General features: G+C 37.8%; 1 pseudogene across 1 annotated transcript; it reads right to left on the bottom strand.

Annotated features, from left to right (window-relative positions):
- Positions 1-658: 658 nt before the first annotated feature.
- LOC308509230 (heat shock cognate 71 kDa protein-like) lies at positions 659-2,549 on the bottom strand (annotated as a pseudogene). Its single transcript has one exon. The product of its transcript is annotated as a heat shock cognate 71 kDa protein-like (transcript).
- Between the last annotated feature and the right edge of the window lie 3,556 nt (positions 2,550-6,105).

The raw sequence follows: 6,105 nt of genomic DNA on the forward strand, positions 1-6,105 counted from the left end.
TTATGTCTGGGCATACACTGGGGTCTATTTTAATGTTTCTATCTAACGAATAATATTATGACTTAAGAGAAATGATTTTCTTTCATACTTTTCTACATAGATAGACAGGAGCTCTGGGAGCAATAAAAAAAGTATATGGTCCCTAGTTTCAACAGGCTGGAAAAAAGGTCAAAGATAAGGACCCTTTAAAAAAAATTTTGTTTGCCTATACCTTTCAAATAATTAAAACGAAAAACTCTATGTATTTCTACTGAAACGTATCACTAAAAATAAATAATCTATTTTATGCATACACTCTTGAAATAACTAGCCTCAAATAACTAGTCATCTTTTCAAGGTTACTAAATTCATGAATTATTTACTACTGCCCAGTTGCTCAAGAATAATTTGTCTTTTCACAGACGTCATCTCACTTTTTGTGTGTGTCAAATTTAAATAGTTGTATTTAAGACACCACATTTTCCACTTTATCACACAGTGGTTATACTGTGGGTCATTATTTTCTTTCTCTGTGCACATATTCCATATTCACGTATCAAGAATGCCCAGGTTTTTACTATATAGCAGCTCAACTTTAAAACTGCTGTGGAATTTGCTACAAATTTGGGTCCTTGCGTATTTTGTGTAGAACAATGCTAAATCTATGCCGAAGGCTGGCTTAATCAACCTCTTCGATGGTGGGTCCAGAAGAGGCACCACCAGAAAGAGGTGCTCCACCACCAGGGAAACCCCCAGGCATCCCTCCTGGCATGCCTCCTCACTCTGGCACAGCTTGGTAATGATGGGATTACAGACTTTCCCAGCTCTTCCTGCTGATGTTCAAATTCTTCCTTCTCTGCAGCCTGATCCTTATCAAGTTGATGATTTCATTGCACATGTCAAGGACCTTCTGGTTGTCCTCATCATTGATCTTGCTTTGGAGTTTTTCATCTTCAACAGTTTCTTTCATGCTAAATTCATAGGATTCAAGTGAGTTCTTGGAAGACACCTTGTCATTCTGCTTCTCATCTTCAGCTGTGTACTTCTCAGCTCCCTGGACCATGTGCTCGATGTCTTCCTTGCTCAGATGACCCTTGTCATTAGTGAGAGTGATTGTGTTCTCTTTTCCTGTACTCTGATCCACAGCAAACACATTGAGGATGCCATTGGCCTCAATATCAACAGTGACTTCAATCTAAAGAATACCATGAGATGTGGGAGGTGTGCCTGTGACTTCAAACTTGCCAGGCAATTGTTATCCTTGGTATGGCCCACTCACCTTCATAAACCTGAATGAGCACACCAGGCTGGTGGTCAGTGTAGGCAGTGAAGGTCTGTGTCTCCTGGATCGGGATGGTAGTATTGTGCTCGATGAGGACAGTCATGACATCACCAGCAGTTTCCATGATGAGTGACATCCAACAGATGCAAATATTGAACATTTTCAGATTTGTCTCCAGATAGGATGACTGCCTGGACAGCTGTACCATGAGCAACAGCCTCATCAGGGCTGGTGCTCTTATTCAAATCTTTTCCATTGAAGAAGTCCTGTCGGAGTTTCTGAATCTTGGGGATATGGGTAGAACCTACCACCAAGAACAATATCATGGATTTGAGACTTGTCGAGCTTGGCATCCTGAAGGGCTTTCTCTACAGGGCCCAGGAAAAGGTCAGCATTCAGTTCTTCAAATTGGGCACAAGTGATAGAAGTACAGTAGTCAATTCCTTCATAGTGCGAATCAATCTCAGTACTGGCTTGGGTGCTGGAAGACAGAGTACTCTTAGACATTCACAAGCAATACAGAGGAGTGGCCAGCCCTCTTGTTCTCACTGATGTCTTTCTTATACTTGTGCTTGAACTCTGCAATAAAATGGTTGACCATTCATTTGTCAGAGTCTTCTGCACCTAAGTGGGTGTCCCCAGCTATAGATATGACTTCAAAGATTCTATGTGCACTTGTGATAATTGACACATCAAAAGTGCCACCTCCCAAGTCTAAGATCAGACCATTTATTTCAGCTCCAACCTTTTTGTCTAAGCTGTAAGCAGTGGCAGCAGCAGTTGGCTCACTGATGGTACCAAGTACATTGAGACCAGCACTAGTTCTAGCATCCTTGGTAGCCTTACTCTGAGAATCACTGAAGTAAGCAGGTACTGTGATGAAAGCATTAGTAACAGTCTTCCCAATGTTGGCTTCGCAATTTACTTCATCTTTGTCAAAACCACAGATGACACTTCCTCTGGATAGACACTTTTTGGCTCTCTCTTATATTCTACATGGACCTTGGGCCCGCCAGTATCATTTACCACCATGAAGGGCCAATGCTTCATATTGGATTGAATCATCCAATATACAGGCATTTGGCATCAAAAACAGTGCTGGAGGGATTCATTGCAATGTGATTCTGTGGGGCATCACCAATCAATCATTCAGTATCAGTAAAAGCGACATAAGTTTGTTCGGTTTCCCCTGATCACTGGCAATTATTTCCACTTTTCTGTGTTGGAAAACACTCACACAAGAGTAGGTGGTGCCAAGATCAATGCCAACTGTAGGTCCCTCAGGCATGGTTGCTTCATTGTAAGCATGGTTTGCGAAGAAGATAGATATCAACAGCTGCCCCCTCCCACCCCCACGTTCAATGAGCAGATGGTGTCTTACTTCTTAAGGCATAGATATTTGTTGAATAAAAATTGCGTGCATGAAAGAATGCTGTGATAATTTACTAAATACTATAATGCTCTGCTAAATAAACAATACTAATGGAAGCAATAATCACTACTCACATATTTTAAGGGTGGATATTACTGTTGGGGAATGGAATGTACGCTGATTTTGGCCTGATGTAGGTGCTGACGAAAAGTCTTCAAATACAGATGTGACTATTGTTTTTATTAGGCGATATACTCATTGCAAATTAATCACATTCTTATTTTAAAGAATAAATATTATAAAGACAATAAGCTCAATGCAATTATTAATCATTTAGTTGGCACTCAGCACAATTCCAAGTAGACACTATTTTATAGTCTAAGGGTAAAAGTTGAATAAGGCATAATAGCTTCAGTTTGATGGCAGGTCGGGTTAGATACTATAGAAGCAGGAGAACAGTTAAGAAAGTATGGTCTAGAAAAGAGTTATTGAAGGTCTACCAAAGAATACCTGGAATGTCAACATGGGAATGGCTTTGGGAGATATTTCACAGGTAGAAACAGAAACAACATTTTTAAATGGATAGAAGTTAGTGATGAATAACATGGAGTCTGGAATGGGTAATACAGTATTAGATCTGTTTCTAGACAAAATAAGAAAAAAAAAGGAATGCAGGGTTTTTAGGGGTGGAAAAGGGATAACACACAATAATAGTTTTGTAGCTGTAAGGTTGCATGTAGGACATGTATGAATTAATTTTCCGTAAGTTCTAGATACACAGTAAAACATATTACTATACAGAGTATCTTCACTATTTAAAAAGGTATCATGGAAGTTAGTAAAATTGTTTTTTAATATCAACAAATACTCATTCTCTATATGAATATATTTAATAACTAAACCAAATTGTGTGTGATTAATCTAATACCAACTTTCCACCAAGCCATTAATAACAAAATATCAGGATAAAGCGTAAGCTTCTCAAGGCAAATATTCATAATTTTGGTAAATTCTATTGTCTTAAATTTAGACAAACAAACAAACAAACAAAACTAAAGGGAAACGCAATGAGGATAAATTATTTCTAATAACATATAACAGCAAACAACACTACAATAGCCTGATGATGATGACGACTGCTAACATTTATACAGCACTTCCTACGTACCAAGAACTGTTCAAAACCATGAATTGTTCCAAGTTCTTTACATAAATCAGTTCATACGTTCCTCAAAGTATGCTTAAGAATTTCCATTTTACTCAGGAGACATTTAGGTTGAAAGATGTTTTAAGAGATTTGAGCCAGAATTCCAAACCAATTAACAGATTTTATCGAGCCATAAGAAATCTTACCTTGATAGGATGTTAAAAAATGTAATTATTACTTTTCTTTCCTGTCCACAAAATACACAATAATTGTGGGCTTTTGGCTAATACCTCTGAAACTTAATCTTTGCTGTAAGTAATGTACCAGTTAATTTTATTGAGTATCATGGAATATCTTATGTGAGGCAATGCAGAATCAATAGAAAGTGTGTTTTAATCAACTAAAGTAATAGAATATTAAAACCTTACTTAAAACTTTGGCAACTCTATTTCCCCACATTTTGAGGTTCTTCTTCATAATATTTAACAGTGACAACATACCTTATTTTAAATTATGTCAGTAGGGTGGTACTAATATAAAAATAGTACTAGTTCCACTTAAATATCTTAAAAATTCAGTCATATAAGTGATATGGCTAGTAGAAAATGTATCCAATTGGGCTTGTCTCTTTACATTTTTTTGAAGAGCTTAGCAAGATAACTTTGACAAGAGCCACATTGATTTCAGTTAACAGGGAGGGTTAACCTTTGTACTAATTATTCCTTGTACAAATCACATTCCTCTCCATACAGTTTTAGGTTCCTAGGAGGAAAAATCTGCATAGTAATCCTTCAGATAATCGACATCAAAAAAATATTCTCCATTCCACCTTTGTTATGACAAGGCCCACCAAGAATACAAAAATATGTCCACTAAAATATGAAAGTATAAATTATTTGGTGCTATTACTATATCATTAGGTTTATGTTTTATAAATACATCTCACTTTTAAGAAATTGAGTAATGATTTTTAAAAAGCAGTTTGGGACTTAGCCATCAACAACCAGGGAAGATTATAGCTTCGCACAGTGCGCACACTAAATATATATAGTCCCACAATCCAATTAAAAACCAAAGAAGTCCACAGAGAAGGAAAATAAAATAGAAGTTACCAAGGGTTTGGGGGAAGGGGAATAGAAGTGATTGTTTAATGAATACAGAGTTTCTGTTTGAAAGAATGAAGAAGTTCAGAAAATGGATACTGGTGATAGGTGTGGAACATTGGAAAGGGACTTAATGCCATTGAATTATGCAGTTGAAAAATCACTAAAATGACAAATTTTATGTGATATATAGTTTATCTCTCCCCAAAACAAAAGGAACATCATTAGATGTGCCCCTCGAGTGTCCCACAAACCAATAAACCTTATAGTCATTCATTTCGGTTTCTGTTAACTTCAATTCATATTCTACAGTCTGATTTGGGCGCTTAAAAGTGCCTGGGCTATCATTGAACTTAATCATCCACTCTCCCATCCAATGTGTATATTTTTGCCCGGCATCTCCATCTCGTTAATGTCCATGACCCACTGAGGGGCTAAGGGGAGAAGAAGAAAGCTCTGGCTCTTTGCACTTCTGGTTCAACATACTTTATGTACAGCAGTAGCTGCAGATGGGATCTCTCCCTTTGGAAACTCCAGAGAAACTTTCTAGAATTCCCTGAGTGATGCCTTTAAGCCTTTGGTCCAGCAAGGATTCTGTTGAAAGCATATTTATTATCCCAAGCAGCTTCACTGTTCTTCACATGTAAAAAGTTGGTATTTACTGATTTATTTTGTTGTGCAAACTCATACTTCAAGGACCTCAGCAATCCCCACTCACTATAAACAAAATTTCTTGACAACTAGCTTGAGGCTGGGTGGGTGGGGAAGTGGGGAGGTGGGAGTGGGGAAAACTTGTTTTCCAGTGGAGGTAACCACCCACAAGCATTTACAGGAATCCTACCTTTAAAGGTAAACACCTGATCACTCCATGCCCTTATGCCTTCTTGAGCTGCACATAAGCCAACTGGGAGGCCTTCCTGATTTTTTAGTACACAAGAATTAAACCAGCAGGCTTTAAAAAGTACAAGTGAAATGTCTGAGGGCTGCGAGGCTCTGAAGAACTGGTAAAAGTCCTAGCAGGGGAGGTGAATTGTAAAAACGGGATGATTCCAAGGGGCTCTCCAGTAACTGAAGGGGAGTTAAACTGACTTATCTGCTAAATACCCCCTGGGTCTGAACATCAGTCAAGAAAAGCCAACTAGTTTGATTTTCGTTAAAGAAAACTGTGTTTAAAACTGAAAGTGTTTGATGTTATTCTAATTCCCATTCTGATTGTTTTCTC

This window comes from Rhinolophus hipposideros (assembly GCF_964194185.1).
Source record: "Rhinolophus hipposideros genome assembly, chromosome: 16".
In the NCBI taxonomy this organism is placed as follows: Eukaryota; Metazoa; Chordata; class Mammalia; order Chiroptera; family Rhinolophidae; genus Rhinolophus; species Rhinolophus hipposideros.